Raw genomic sequence first — 17,238 nt, forward strand, 5'->3', positions numbered from 1 at the left:
ACTCTCTCTCTCAAAAATAAACACTCAAAGAAAAAAAATGGCATAAACAATAATTGGGAGAAAATTAACATATGTTACAAGAAGAAATTGCCGGTTACTGTAGGTGTGCCTATATAGCATTGATCAGACATTTCATAAATATCTGTGTGCCTTGTCATATCGTGCTTCATTTTGTTGTGCTTCAGATACTGCACTTGGTTTTTTTCTTTATTTTTTTTTAATTTTTTTTTTAAATGAAGGTTTGCGGCAACCCTGCCCTGAGCAAGGCTATTGGCACCATTTTCCCAACAGCATGTGTTGACTTTGTGTATCTGTGTCATGTTTTGGTGATTCTCACAATATTTCAAACTTTTTCATTGCTATATTTGTTACGGTGATAGGTAATCAGTGTTTACAACTTGTTGAAAGCTCAGATGATGGTTATCCTCTGTTAGCAATGAAGTATTTTTGAATTTTTAAAATTTTTTTGTTGTTATTTTTGAGAGTGAGACAGTTGGGGAGTTGGGGAGGGACAGAGAGGGAGAAAGGGAATCTGAAGCAGGCTCCAGACTCTGAGCTGTCAGCACAGAGCCCCACGCGGGGCTTGAACCAGTGAACCATGAGATCATGACCTGAGCCGAAGTCAGACGCTTAACCAACTGAGCCACCCAGGGGCCCCAGCAATGAAGTATTTTTAAATTAAACTATGTACATTAATTTTTAGACACAATGCTATTACACACTTAGCAGACTATAATACATGGTAAATGTAACTTTTATGTGCACTGGGAAACCAAAAGTTCATTTGACTCTGTTTATTGCAGTTGTCTGGAACCAAACCCCCAATATCCCTGGGGTATGCCATTGTATGGCTCCACAAAAGATAATCACAACATTAAAAAAAAAAAAAAAAAAAAAAAAAAAGAACGAATATTTGTAAGCAGTTTGCCTTCTAGAACAAGAAGTATGATAAGCATGTGCTCCCTCTAGGAACCTCAAATTCCAGATGAAGTGTATTGAATTGGACCAGAGTCATGTACTCAGATGGTCTCAGAAGTAAAGCTTAGCACCATCCGGGTTTCTGTCACATTCTCAAGATCATTTGTACACTGCATTCCAGAAACTGTTAACATATTCTTGATACTCTTTGACATGCAAGATATATGGTTTTTCTGCCTTCCATCACACATCTTTTATCTTTTTGCCATGATCCCTACACTGTAGAAATCCTCTATTCATGACGGCAGCCAGCAAAAAAATTACAGAAGCGGGGTACCTGGGTGGCTCAGTCGGTTGAGCATCCGACTTTGGTTCAGGTCATGAGTTTGCAGCTCATGGGTTCAAGCCCTGGGTCAGGTCTGTGCCGACAGCTCAGAGCCTGGAGCCTGCTTCGGATTCTGTGTCTCCCTCTCTCTTGCTGCTCCCCCCACCCCACCCCACCTTCACACTCTGTGTCTCTCTCCTTCAAAAATAAATAAACTAAAAAAAAAAAAAAAAACTAGTTAATTGAAAAATTACAAGAGTTATTTACACCTGGTCTTTGCCGTGTGAGCACACACGTCTAACAATATTGTACAGTGAACACCTTCATTGTGCCGTGATGAGCTAGCAATTAACGGTGTAAGCAAGCTTCATATTACAAAGTCATGATTAATAAACTCTTCTGGACACCATAACCCGAGGGGTGAGTAGTGAATTGCTCTGTGCTTGTGCTTCCCAGGCACGGAGAAGCAGATAGCATATTAGCTTTCACTTAACCTGCTAATTGTTAACATTGCAGAAGCAGAAATTTTCTGTTTCTGTGATTGATTTTTCTGTTCAGAAAACCTCAGAAGAGTGAGATAGCGTGGCTAATACTTTGAATTAGGCAGAAAATAAGCATAAGGATAATTGAGGTAACGTTTTGGTTGACGGTGTAGGCAGAGGGAGAAAATAGTTTAGAAATACAAAATTCAATGTATTGACTTTGTAATCATAAACGTATTCTTTCAGATTACCACGATAAGCTCATCCCATTCCCCTCTTCACTCTGTACTTTGTTTGCTCTCTGAGAGCAATAATAAATAAGTTTGCCTTTTAGACACATTTGCAAATTACTGACAGTACAAGGGCAATGTTTTCCATTTCGCTATTTTTATATTAATATCACATAATGTTTTTTACTACATAGTTATTATAAGTGTGTGCATACATTTTTCAAGGGACAGAGAAACTGGTGAGCGCCTTTGATCCACCATCACTATAATATATAGATACGATATTTCTGCGTACATATACTCTTCAAGGAACGGTGTCCCTGTGAGTGCCTTTGATCCACCATCACACTCCTCGTCAGGGGAAATCACGAACACTCTCTCTGGAAAGAAATAAGGATCAGGAAGCTTATCCTTGTCCCCACCCACCCCGGGAGTAACCACACAAATGTGTTCTCTACCCTGCATTTGAAACGATGATCTGACATTCTGCTTCTTTTTTCTTTTACGGTAATATCAGCATTTAGTGGGACCCTAAACACTCATTCTGATGGCCACTTACATGACGTCCGTCTCGGCGTTACATTTCATCTCCGTCTACTGGGATTCACCGCTAATACAGTATGTCACAGTATTTGAGATGTCATTTACAAGGATCTCTATTTTATTTTTTTAAGGATCTCAACCTTAAAAAGTCATTAGCTACTATAGACAGCAAACCCAGAGGCGCTTCAGAATAGGAAACATTTATTAGATATGCTTTACCTTCTTTGTGTGTAATATTCTTGCTTAAATGATGGCACGCTCATATTTCAGAGAAGCATCTAGTTAGTGCTTACTGGGTATGGTTGCCTTTAAATTACGAGAGAAAATAAATCCCTTTAAAGCCTAGAGTCAGTTTTCCACTGAGTTTTAAACTGATTGCAGGTGGGTTTTAAGTTGTTTTTCTCTCAAATTTCTGAGGGGATTCCAATTTTTACATGGTAATAAAGTACAGAAGCTGTTTATTTTTATTTTTAAGGGTGTGGTAAGGTAAAATGTTGAGCGAGGTGACATCCACAAGTCCATAATGTGAAAACTGCTTGGATTCACATTTTCTCTACACATAGTCCTTTGCTTTTTAAAAGAAGACAGAGACGGATAAAATCTTTCAGCCAGTGCTTAGGAAAGCAACAGCTTCTAAGGCGTATTTGTTGTCAGTAAATGAGATCACAGGCATGAGTTTGGGTACAGTTATTTGTAAGTGAAGGTTGTTTTTTTCTTCTTTACACATCTAGGAAAAGTTCTGTATCAGAAGGAATGTCTTTAGGACTTGAACCGCTTGGAACAAGGGTAATTTTGCAGATGTGTTTCTCTCGAGAACTGCCAACCCTTTGGAAAACTGTATTAGAATTATCCATCTTATTTTTGTCAGGGAAAGTAAAGAGTGTCAAGCTCTCTTCAAACTGTGTATCAGTCTCGGGTACTCATTTTAGTGGTACAACAGACAGACTGAGAAAACTCATTTTCCTGGAGGTATTACATAATCTTAAAAAAATACCCATTTGTTGGTTGGTTCTTCACCGTGGCCGGTAAAATCACTGTGAAAGAGAGGGATCCTCATCCATTGGCTTTTGTAGGATATTGACTGTATATAACAAAGTCAGAATTTTTGTGTGGTGGGATTAAAATATATGTAAAACGAATTAAAACTTCAGGCAGCTTTTCGTGAATGTCTGTATCATTACTTTTTTGTCATTCTTGTATAGATGTAGACCCCATAGAGTGCACATTCATGCATGTAAGTCTTCATTTGTTCATTAGAGTACATTAAGCTCTTCTATCAAATCTTAACTCCAGGTACTGGATACACCAAGTTGAAAAACTTGCTATAGCAAAGTATGGCAAGATACACCTGCATGGGAGGCAACTGGGATACAATATCATCATGGAGAAGCGTATATGGTGCCGTGAAGAAATGCAAATCTCTCAGCACGTTGTCCCTTTCCTTGTCATTTTGCTCTAGGGAACATGGTTTGATGGCATTTAATGTGAACGTTGGTAACTTTTTACAATGGGACTTCAGTGCTGTTTTAATGCTGCAAATCACCAGCAGAGAACAGTCTTCATCCAAAGGTCCTAGAGGAAATAAAGCATGCCACAAGACACTTAAAAGAATATGTCCCTAACAGTATTCTTGGAATATGGCCACACTGTTGTCATCTTTTAAAAGGAGGTGTTGGGACGCTTGACTGGCTCATTTGGCTGAGCCTGACTCTTGATTTCAGCTCTGGTCATGATCACAGGGTCGTGGGATAGAGCCCCATGTCAGGCTCCAGGCTGAGTAGGCAGCCTGCTTAGGATTCTCTCTCTCTCTCTCTCTCTCTCTCTCTCTCTCTCTCTCTCTCTCTCTCCCTCCCTCCCTCCCTCCCTCTCTCCCCCTCTCCCCCTTACCCCACTCGTGCATGCTCGCTCTCTCTCTCTCTCTCTCTTGCTCTCTCGCTCTCTCTTTCAAAAAGATAAAAATAAATCTTTAAAAAGGAGTTAGGTGTTATTTTGATCATTAAACCAGTACACTCTACGTTCGTATATAGAAACCTGATTGAGCAGGTGGAGAAAGAAATGTACTAGTGTAAAAAGTGTAGGGTGGTATAACTTAATGCATTAGATGTTTTGTAATTTTCATGTGAACATATAAACTTCTCTCTCTCATGTTCACTTGAGAATCATTAATTCAGAGACTAACGATCATTTAGAGACCTTATCTTACTGCACCTCATATTGCTGAAAACTGTTGCATATTTTTATAAGAGAATATTGGGGTGGGAGAAATAGTTTTGAGATTGAGGCTTCTGCAGTGTGAGCCCTTGTTAAATCAAGTCTATATAAAAGAAGCCTGTGTTTATATAAGAAGCGACTCAAGCAGTGCTGCAGATACTCATCAAAAGTTTGCTGAATTGATATTTTTGTATATATCGCAATCCCATGGAAAATTAATTTTATCAATACAGATAGTCACTGTCCTTTTACACCTGCTCATCAGCTTATCCTCTGTATCTTTCCTCACTCCTTTCTGCACCTACAAGTTTCCAGCTGATATCATGTGTCTTCTCTCTGTAAGACCCATGAGGATTTCCCCAGGTTTTGTCTATCTGAGAATGGCTTCATTGTGTTCAAGTGATTGCCATGAGGCTTAAACCTCTAGGCTGGCAATCATTTTATTGCAGTTAGATAAAGATCTCACTGGTTACCTTCTGGCTTCCGTTTTTCCGGGGAGAAACCAGTCCCCAGCCTAGGCGCCCTTTGGACATTCTTTTCTAGATGACGGACTTTAAGGTCTTCCTTCATGGTTTGATTTGTTCTGTGCATCCCGCCTTTTCACTTTTGTGTTACTTGATGTCTTTAATCAGTCATGGAAAATCACCTGCCGTGGTCTCTTCAAATACAACTTTTGCTCTGTTTTGTTTTTTTTCCTTTTTTCTTTTTTTCTTTTCTCCTGTGGAGAAACATCATTTACTATTTCTCTCCTTACCTCTCTTCTAAGACAACCATTCCTCATTTACCATCGTTTTCTCTGTTTCCAGCATTTTGTCCTGACCTTTCTCCCAGATCGCTAATGCTCTCTTCGTTGCCTAATCTGCTACTCATTTACTTATTTTTTTTTGTTTCACTTATTGCCTTTTTTCAATTGCAGAATTTCCATTTGATTTCTTTTTGTTATTGATGCCAGTTCTCCCTTGACTTCCTTTATCCTATGTTCTATTATCTTGAGCACATTAATCACAGTTATTATAAAATCAACTTTTGATAACTTCAGTTTCTGGACTTCCTGTGAATCTCTCTGTGATCTGCCTTTTTCCGCTCACTCTGTGATCATTTGCTTTTCCTCTGGAATGCTGGCGATATTGGAGATACATATGCACGTATTTGACCGGAGGACCCTCTGAATGAAAGACTGTAGGCACTGTCTGAGATTCTGGATGATGCTAGTTTGCCCCAGAGAGGGTCTACTTTTCCTTCTGACTGGCAGCTCAACCCCAGCAGACCGCCTAACACAATCTAAATTTGAGCTCTAAACTGGATTTCAGCCTTTGTGAGCACAGGTCTGTTCCAGGTGGGGCCTTAATGGGTCTAGCGCCCATTAAAAGCCCTTTAGGAATTGTTAGCACTGACTAAAAACCTCCTTCCTGAACCCTATACTCCTTTCTCTTCCTCACTACTGTGAGATTTCAGAAGCGCTGCTTAGCTTCTCAGTAGATGTTTCCTGAGTGGCCCCGGCCTGGGGTGGGAGAGAGCCGCTCTGAGCTCGCCCCTGGTTTCCTTCCCCCTGTCATTGTCCTTCCTCAAGTTGTCGCTGCCCTTATACTGCACCCGGGCCTTCAAAGCAACCATTAGCCTCGTATATAGTTTATCTAGGTTTCCTAATTGAATTCAGTGGGAGTCTTGGTGTGATACAAGCTGTTCTCCTGTCTCCAGAAGAACATGTGCTTTTTTTCAAGTCGGTCCTCTACCGCTGCAACAGCAACTTCAAGTGCTTCTTAGGTGCCAGGCGTGTGTCACTACAAGCATCAGTGATGGAGTCAGTGCTCGCGGACCCCTAACAGAGCAACTCCGTGACGGGGAGGGACTCAGAAGCCAGAGCCAGCTGGGTCCTTTCCCCTGCGGTGCATAAGCACCTCACCGGGCGAGCTTACCAAACGCTCCCCTGCCCTGGATTTTACCTTGTACTTTTCAGCTGTCGTCGAAGACCCCCCACACCACACTCTTGTGCTATGTGATTGACTTAAGTTGACGTGGGGGCCATTTGGAGCAGGTCTGATGTCGGAGACGGCTTAGATGTAGGTGGCAGCTGGGTGCCCCGGGGTTCCTGGCTCCTTTGCCCAGAGCCCGGCAATGACAGTCGCCACTGTGCAAGTTCCTGGCTGCTTTCCGGGTCATGTTGGTGTGACAGGAGCCCCCACCAACAGTTCTCTGATCATTGCTCTAAGTCCCCTGCGTACCCTGTTGGGAGCTCAGACTGAGTACAAGCAATCCCCTTTTCAACTATCTCGATTTTAAACCTGGGGAATTAATTCCTCCATACACTCCCTTATGAGTCTTTTTACCAAATGTTTTTGAACTTTTATTTATTTTGGGGGGGGGGGAGAGAAGGATGGGGAGAGAGGGAATCTCAAACGGACTCCACACGGTCAGTGTAGAACCCGATGTGGGGCTCGAACTCAGGAACCCTGAGATCATGACCTGCACCAAAATCCAGAGTCTGCTGCTTAACCGACGGAGCCACTCAGGTGCCCGTAAACTATGAATCTTAATGAAATATTGAGTGTTGATACAGTGCTTGCCAAATGAATCTATCTTATATTTGTAAAATAGACACCTGAACTTCACACATTTTACATAAAAGATTATCTCATGTCCAAGCACCATTCTGTTTACAAAATAGAAAACAACTCCTCATGAGATCTGCCAAGCTGAAAAGGATAAAACTTGGGGTCCTGTCTTAGACATATAGCTAAAAAAATTTATATTGACAGGCAATAGCATTTAATTAAATAAGAGTATATTAAATTCACACTATTTTATTACTTCCCTCTGATTTTGCTTTGTCCTTTTGGTACATAAAATAAACACTGTGCCGTGCCTAAGTACTTTTAAATCTAATATAAAACAATTTTTTCCTTGCCAGGCTGGTTGTATCAGCAAGCCAACTAAATGTACAAACGTAATTTATTATTCAGAAACACTATCCTTGAAAAGAAGCTCTTTCTACCTTTTCAATGCTTAATTAAAATCATCTTACTATTTTACCCTACATGTTTTAAAATGATTTTCCATGTTCCATGGATTTGTTTGCCAAGTGCCACGTGTCTACGATACGCTACATACTGGGAACACGGCAAGGACTTAGATGGCCAGATATTTTCCTTCTCAGCACCTAAACTGAATTCTGCAGTTTAATTGTCTCCAAGGAGATGCCAGGCATGATGGCAAGGAAAAATGCAACAAGTTATCAGCATTCATTGAGTTGAAAATCCAGTTTGGAACAGATATGACGTACAAGAGAGCGAGATATAATTAATGCCATCATGAGGATATCCAGTGTTAGGAGAACACCAAAGAGAAAGAGACTCGTTTTGGATGATGTAATTGGGGGCAGCTACAGGGAATTGTAACACTGGCTTCAGAAGACAGGTTGCCTTTTTGTTAAGCTAAGCAGAAGACTCATTTAATGGTACGGCTGGAGAAGCCAGGGGAGAGCTAGTTGGTGTGGGTAAGATATGGTGGAGGGAAGTTGAGCAACTTGTGTGAGACCTCAGATGTGGCTATGGACTCAGACTCTGGAACCTGACTCCCTGACCCTGAACGTGGGCCTTGCCACCCAGTATTTGTGTGATGTTAGGGAATTTCCATACCTTCTCTGTGCCTCTGTTTCTTCACCTGGAAGGTGACTGAAACAGTATTTATGACTTAGCAGTACATTAAGGGTTAAAGCAGTACCGGGTATATAGTAAGTGCCATATGAGTTATTTAGAGAAACGAACTAAATATTTTGTTTTTCTTTGGGTCTCTCTGTACACACGCACACACACACACACTGAAAAAAAACACATTCAGGTATGTAATGAACTAGGTTATTACTGTAAAGCTATATTACAGCTCACAGGGATAGAGCGATACATCAGATCATTAAAAATAAAATACACTTTTACAAATACCAACCTAAAAAATGTAGGTACAGCTATATCCTCAGAGTTATATACTTAGTTATACAGTTAGCAAATTTATACAAATTAGGCAGATTTATGCAGTTGAAAAAATTTTTAACTGAGATTCGAATCCTAGAATTGGATGGAAACACAGAGCAGGGAAGTGATGGATTGAAGACTGAGAACTCAGATTGGCATCGGGACACTGAATTCTCCAGAAAGTTTTCCTACAGAGATGTCCTTAAAACACAGATTTGAAGATAACCACCTTCATGAAGAGTTTCCTGATTGCCTCAGAACAACCTCAAATTCTTCTTTCTGAACTCACCTGTTCATGACATATACATACAGCACTTTTTCTTTTTTTTTTTATGTAGAGCTTTTTCTAGATGTTATCTCCCCTGCCCTTTGTAACCTATTTGTATGGAATTCTAGAAATTCCTTTCAGTGTCTCAAACTTGCTTATACATGATAATCATTCAAATATATATTTTTCAAGGGCACCTGGGTGACTCGGTTAAGCACCCGACTTCGGTTCAGGTCATGATCTCACAGCTCATGAGTTCAAGCCCTGCATCAGGCTCTGTGCTGACAGCTCAGAGTCTGGAGCCTGCTTCCGATTCTGTGTCTTCCTCTCTCTCTGCTCCTCTCCCACTCATGCCCTGTCTCTCTCTTTCAAAAATAAACATTAAAAAATTTTTAAAATGTTTAAATATGTATATTTTTCAGTGTGATTAATGAGAAGGTGTTCTTTTGGAAGTCATTATAATTCAGTATATTGATTTAATATTTTTACAAAGTTTTTTACAAAATAACTGAAAAAAATCTAGTCAAATGGGCTTTCTGTTATGCCTCCACTCCAGCTTATAGTAATAGATTTTAAAACAATACAGAAAATGAATAATATTCTAAATGTCTTTGAAACGGTCTGTGCTTATTAAATTCACATTGGAGAACACCATTTACTCCCTTTAAAAATGCTTTTTTGTTCCATCTTATGGTAAAATATGAGAAACTTTGAACATAGGTGGAAAAAATGCTGGAAACAATCTTTGAGTTAAATTGTGAGCTCTTGCAAAGTAGGCTTTTTTTATGGGCGTTGATTAATGGTCAGTTCTATGGCCAAGTTCTTGGTTCACCAAGTATGTGATCCCTGAAGTCCAAAACTTGCTGGGAAACTGGATCCATTCGATTTTTCTCTGGCCACTGAGAGCTGTAATTGAACCTATGCTTGTTTCCTGTGACTGGATAAGTTTACCATATTTATTCATTAAATGCATATTTATTCAGGGTCTGCCATGAGCCAGAGAATTTGCAAGTCAGGGGATGTAGTTCTAAAGACCTATTCTTTATTCTCAGTGAGCTTTCAGTCAAGTGTAGGCAAATAAAATAAGATACACGTGGAAATGCTCCAAGAGGGTACAATGAGGCAGCGCTCGGAGGGAGTAATTTGTCCTCCTTATTGTGAGTTCAGGGAAAAACCTTTAGAGAGGAAGTGAAGTCTACACTGGGCTGTGAATAATGAGCGTGACTCACCTGCTGAGGAAGAAAAGATCCCGGTTCCTGTCTGAGGGCACACCACGCTGCACACTGGACAGGCTGTGGATGGCAAGCTGGCCAAGTGGGCAGCAAGTGAGAGGAAGAAATGGGTGGTCAGGGGCTTCCTGGATCCTGAGAGCTCAGATGAATAACTGAGTCATTCATCTATGTCAGAAACCAAAACCCTCAGAAAAAGAAGATTCGCCGCTTAGAGGGGGCACTCAGAGCAAGTGTCACAGGCTCAGCAGCTAATTCTAAGGGAGAAGCTCCAAAATATGTGGGGGCATCCTTATTAGGATAAATTATAAGATCTGCCATGAAGACAACTCCTAAGTCAGCCAGTCTGAAGTGCTTAACTGTCCATTGGGTGAATTTCCCCCTCTCACCTGGTATATTTGACTTTGATCCTTTCAAAGGGAAAGCTGAAATCGAGAAATAAAATCAGTACGAAAGGAAACTAAAGGAACAGAGAACATTAGTGTATATTTTGTGCATGTTATATGTAAATATACAAATTATCATGTAATCCTTGACCTATTCTTTACAAGCAAGGCACTACTAAAGAAATAAAAATTTGTGATTTAATACCTGTCACCATGGAGACAGGTTCACACTGTGTTTATTGAATTAGAAAATTTAGCCGAGAGCTTTGGGGATTTACACATGCATAAATCTAAATAATCATCTGGTTAATTCTTGACAAATACGTTTAATCGTAACTGAAGTATGTAACTAAAACCATGTGGAAAAACACGTGAGATAAAACTAGATTGTTCGGGGGCGCCTGGAGGGCTCAGTCTGTTAAGTATCCAGTTTTGGCTCAAGTCATGATCTCACGATCCATGAGTTCCAGCCCCACGTCGGGCTCTGTGCTGACAGCTCGGAGCCTGGAGCCTGCTTTGGATTCTGTTTCTCCCTCTCTGCCTCTGTCCCTCCCATGCTCATGCTCTGTGTCTCAATAATAAATAAATGTCAAAAAAAATTTTTAATTAAAAAATTAAAGTATTAACACTTAGGTAAATTTCTGTAAGTATTTTAATATTTGAATTGGGATGCATGTGGATAAATATTAACATATATTTATAAAAAGTTGAGTTAAATTTCAGGGAGTCATGTTCCATCTTTGGGCAATTAAAACTGAAAGCATTTATTTTATGTATTTTTTTCATTTACAAAACATACAAGTACGTGTATATATAAAATTAAATGCTAATTCAAAAAGATACATGCACCCCTATGTTTAGTGCAACATTATTTATAATAGCTAAGTTACATAAGCAATGCAAGTGTCCATTCATATATGAACAGATAAGGAAAATGTTGGGGGGAGTGTAGTGGAATATTACTCAGCCATAAAAAAAAGAATTATATCCCGCCATTTGCTGCAACATGGATGCCCCTAGAGGGCATAATGTTAAGTGAAATAAGTCAAAGAAAGGCAAATACCATATGGTTTCACTCATATGTAGAATTTGATTCAATATAGACAAAAGAGAAGAACTCCTCCCCCACCAAAAAAAAAAAAAACAACTCTTAAATACAGAGAACAAACTGGTGTTTGCCAGTGGGAAGTGAAGGGGTCAGTGAAGTAGATAAGGGGGATTGAGAGGCACAGACTCACAGAAGTTAAATAAGTGAGAGAAATATACAGCATAGGAAATTAGCCAATAAGATGGTAATGATGCTGTTCAGTGATAGATGGGTACCACACTTCTTGTGGTCACTACTGAGTAATGTATAGAGTTGTTGACTTAGTATGTTCTACGCCTGAAAGTGATAAACTCTGAATGTTAATTATACTTTGCGAAAAATAAAACAAAAACGTGAGTACCTACGTATACAATTGAAGCTCAACACGTGTGGTATACAGTGATACCTCCACGATACCAAAAGGAAACCTCAGATGTGGTCCTTGCTCTCTTGGTATAGTGGGAGAGAGTCCTCAATCAAACACTATGTGAATGAATATATATATATATATATATATATATATATATATATATATATATATATGTATGTATATATATATATGTATATACACACACACACACACACACACACTTTGATATATATACATACTTTGCAACCATGTTAAGGACTATGGGGGGAATGCTATGAGAAGATTCACCGAGAAGAGATTATCTAGTCCAGGCAGTGAAATGAGGAAAGACATCTTCTATCGACTGATGGATGAACAGGGGTGAATTCGGGAGAAAAGAACGAGAATGAGGAGAGGGACTCCAGGTAAACCCTCAAGGCAAAAGGAAGCTGGCTGCTTGGGTCGAGGGGCTGGGAAGTGTTTGGAGCCCAGGTTGGGTAGAGACTGGGACAGGATGAGCCTGAGGGCCACGGAGGGCACATTTCACAGAGCACCGGGGTCCTCTCTCCCCTTTTGGCCCGTGTCCGTGTCTGTGAAGAGAGACGAGAGAGCCATGAAGAGAAGACACAGTCCAATCGTACGAATGGATGTGGGAAGGTCACTTAATGAGTAATTGCCAGTGCCCATCCAAGATAGAATGGAAGCTTGGACTGAGGATGTGCTGGTGGACGTGGATGGAAGCGCACAGATTTGCGAACTTGGTCATACGGTGTAGGAATATCTGATTTATATACTTGAAAGCCACTGTGGTTGACAAGGGGAAATACAGAGGAATGAGCTTGCCAACAGAAGGCTATGAGCTTGCCTAGTTGAGAGACCCAGATGGCTTGGGACCAAGGCAGTAGTTGAAGGAAAAGGTCAACAAGAATGGTTGTAGGTGGGTCTGGAGTACAAGAAAAGAAGAAAATCAAGAAACAGGACCCTTGTCCCTGCAAATCAATATAGTTTGCATCTTCAGAACAACACTTGCAGGTAGACAATTTTCTTCTTATTTTATCATCAAGGGAAATAGGGTTCAAACAGGTTACGCAACATGTCAGAGCTAGTTAGTAATGGAGGCAGCTTTCACTCTGGAAGTTGGTTTGACAGCAAAGTGCATGCTTTTCCTCTGCACCCTGATGCCTCCCTGAAGATAAGGGAAATGACCTGCCAAATGTCCCATAAACAGATGATAAATAGTGGAGATGGTTTTGCGACCCGGGATGTAGATTTCTGAAGTTCCCCGTTTCTTACCTCAGGTTTAACATTGATGCAAACTGTTATTGCCACTTTGTAGGATGACATCATGACATAAACAAGAGTATAGTGACACCAGTTACTTGTGGAATTAATGAGAATCACCTTCATCTTTTAATTGCCATAGGAGACATTAACTGTATGCTCAGGAGAATCCTAAGTAACCTTGGAAGAGGTTCTTGGCCATGCTGGTTGAGAGTTGGTGCTCCATAAATATTTGTTGAATGGAAGACTGAACCCTGCACCTACTCGTTAATGCATTCTGGCCAGATTATATCCTATGATAAATTATGGGTATATTTTGAAGAACTTTGTTCTCTAGGAGCCATTTTTTTCCTGATAGTTACTAATGAAGCATGCTACTAAAATGAAGTTTCACTTAACTAATATTATGGAGGTCATTAAGAATGCTTTATGTATAGTCGATATTGAAACAATATTTTAAAGTGTATATGTTATTGGATCATAAAAAGCTTCATTTAGGTTACATTTTGTAGCAAAAGGCTCATGAATGTAAAGGTTTTTATTTTTGTTTGGCTTTGAGTTCATTTTTCTGTTTATTTTTTTAAATTTAAATCCCAGTTGGTTAGCATATGGTATAATAATGATTTCAGGAGTAGAATTTAGTGATTGCTCATTTACATATAACACTCAGTGCTCATCTCAAGTACCCTCCCTAACGCCCATCATCCATGGTGCCCATCCCGCACCCAACACCCCTCCAGCAACCCCCAGTTTGTTCTCTGTATTCAAGAGTCTCTTAGGGTTTGCCCCTCTCATTTTTATCTTATTTTTGCTTCCCTTCCTGTACGTTCATCTGTTTTGTTTCATAAATTCTACAAGTGAAATCATATGATATTTGTCTTTCTCAGACTGACTTATTTCACCTAACACGGCTCACTCTAGTTCCATCCACGTTGTTGCAGATGCCAAGATTTCATTCTTTTTGATCACTGAGTAATATTCCAGTGTGTGTGTGTGTGTGTGTGTGTGTGTGTGTGTGTGTGTATGTATATACATATACATACACCACTTTATCCATTTGTGAGTCAATGGGCATTTGGGCTCTTTCCATAATTTGCTGTCAATAGTTCTGCTATAAACATTGGGATTCATGTTCCCCTTTCAATCAGCATTTTTGTATCCTTTGGATAAATTCCTAATAGTGCAATTGCTGGGTCATAGGGTAGTTCTCTTTTTAAATTTTTCAGGAACCTCCACACTGTTTTCCAGAGTGGCTGCACCAGCTTGCGTTGCATTGATTTGATTTCACATGGCACAATGCAGAGATCACATGTCTTGTTTTTGTTGTGACTTATCTGTACACCTCATGGTGGTCTACTGCCATGGTTAGTTTTAGAGGGAAGACTATTTTTTCCACAAATGTGGACGAGTTTGTTAATTTAACTAGTTCATATATCTAGAATTCTTTAGCTGGCTTCTATTCATGTATTCACAAACACACGAATGAAGGCACAGGGAGCATTTTAGATACGAACACGCTTTTGAATATGAATCCTGCTTCCAGTAGCCAAACATTCACATTTTACAAACCTGTACTTGTGTAATTAACACGCTTTCAGAATGGGGTCTATGCAAGCACTACCCAAAACACTGAGACCCAAAATTAAGGAAGAGTCCTTGTGCCCTGGGAATCTCAGGTGGAAATAAAAGTGTAATTCAGGTCGTTGAATAGTTGAACCCATTAAAAAGAAAAAGAATAAAAAAACTCTTACTAAGCACATTTATGTGGAATCTGAATTGATGGCAAATGGTCATTGGCTCATGCAGTCTACCTTTTTTTTTTTTTTTTTTTACTTTCTGGTATATGATAATTTTATGACCAGCGATATTTTAAAATAACTACAGGGAAGATTATACATATCATTAACATTATAATAGATCCAGCTAAAGTGTGTTGTGAAATCCATGTCTGGCCAAAAGAACCTAAGTCCTTCATCAGGACAACAAAGGGACATAATCTCACAATAATTGCTGAAAGCACTATTTCTGTAGGATTTTAGGCTCAATTTAGTAACAGATGCAGGCAGTTGAAAAATAAAGGCATATTTTCACAGTTTATCGGTGATTTCTAAGTTAGAGGTGGAAAAAAAAAAGTCAGATGAAGCTTCTCATTGATTTTGTCCTTGCAGGAAAGGGCAAAGCAAAAAAGACCCCTTTGTCTCCCCTTCTCAGACAATGGTGCTGAGTTTCTGGAATAAGATTGGTCTTTTCCAACTAAACATTCTTGTTGGTTTTATTTTTAATAAGCATTTTCTACTTAATATTAAACATTTTAATTTTACCATCTCTGAGAAATAACACAATTATTACCCTTGTAGTCAATAAAAACTTATTCACCCATTCATGCCTTTGGTTAGTACATTATGAAACAAAAGATATGTGTGTACATCATCTTATAAGTATTCACAGACTACTGTGAATGGGGCCTTGGTCCTGTGATATGTCTTTAAAACCAAATACTTGGGGGGCTCCTGGGTGGCTTAGTCAGTTGAACATCCATCTTCAGCTCAGGTCATGATCTCACAGTTTGTGAGTTCGAGCCCCGTGTCAGGCTCTGTGCTGACAGCTCAGAGCTTGGAGCCGGCTTCGAATTCTGTGCCTCCGTCTCTCTCTGCCCCTCCCCTGCTTGCATTCCCTCTCTCACTCTCTCCCTCCCTCTCCTCTCTCTCTCTCTCTCTCAAAAATAAATGAACATTAAAAATTTTTTTTAAATATTTTTATGTACAAATTAATTTTTGTAAATGACATTGTAAACCCTTTATCTACTACTTTTACCCAAATGCACTTGTTCCTTGAATAAGGCATATGGGATTTGATTTGGCAAAATCACACCTCCTCTATGGTTTACTCAAGTCTTACTTTTGGCTAGAGTTAGCTTCAAGTATTAGATATCCCCAAACTCATTTTTTTTTAAACCTTGGGAAACTCACAGGCCCATAACTATATTTGGAAGGAAACTTTTGAGCTAATTAAACAATGAGTCCTAGAGATCATTGACATCATGTTTTGCAAGTAAATTTGTAACCAGATTTTAAAATATATTAATTAAACCCAATGTTCCACACAAAATATTTAGAGCCAGTCTTTTTATATATATGTATTCACACTTCTTTTTTAATTTTTTTTTTTTTTTTTTTTTTTTTGAGGAAGAGAGAGAGAGAGAGGCAGCACAAGCAGGGGAGGGGCAGAGAGAGGAGACACAGAATCCGAAGCAGGCTCCAGGCTCCGAGCTGTCAGTACAGAGCCCCACACGGGGCTCAAACCCATGAATCGTGAGATCATGACTTGAGCCGAGGTCAGATGCTTAACCAGTCAGATGCTTAACTGAGTGAGACACTCAGGTGCCCCATATCCAAAATCCGAATACTAAAATTTCTCACAAAATATTCTACTTAAATGACTGTCATCATAGTTTTTAGAACAGATACACTCCATATTTAAAAAAAAAAAAAAACATTTCCTTTGTCATTATCTTTTTTTTTTAAATATTTTTTCATGTTTATTTATTTTTGGCAGAGAGAGAGACAGAGAGAGAGTGAGAGAGAGAGAGAGAGAGAGAGAGCATGAATGGGGGAGGGGCAGAGAGAGAGAGAGAGGGAGACACAGAATCTGAAGCAGGCTCCAGGCTCCGAGCTGTCCACACAGAACCCGACACGGGGCTCAAACTCACAGACTGAGAGATCATGACCTGAGCCAAAGTCGGACGCTCAACCGACTGAGCCACCCAGGCGCCCCTCCTTTGTCATTACCTTATGAGATGGTGCCAGCTACCAGTATTTTAGTGGCGGGTTTCATATCTGTAATGTTGAAACTATATATATTGACTAGAATGTTCTCTCATCGGTGAAATTATAACATTGTTCAGGAACTATAATGAAATGCTTGTTTGGTTCAGGTAACATAAAGTATGTTCTTGGAAAGT

The 17,238-nt window shown here is 39.7% G+C and overlaps 1 protein-coding gene across 2 annotated transcripts in view; it reads left to right on the forward strand.

Moving 5' to 3' along the window:
• CSMD1 (CUB and Sushi multiple domains 1) overlaps positions 1–17,238 on the forward strand; it is a 2,002,273-nt gene that overhangs the window by 431,137 nt on the left and 1,553,898 nt on the right. The gene's annotated exons all lie outside the window — the stretch shown is intronic.

The sequence above is a fragment of the Panthera onca genome, chromosome B1 (assembly GCF_046562875.1).
Source record: "Panthera onca isolate mPanOnc1 chromosome B1, mPanOnc1 haplotype 2, whole genome shotgun sequence".
Lineage (NCBI taxonomy): Eukaryota > Metazoa > Chordata > Mammalia > Carnivora > Felidae > Panthera > Panthera onca.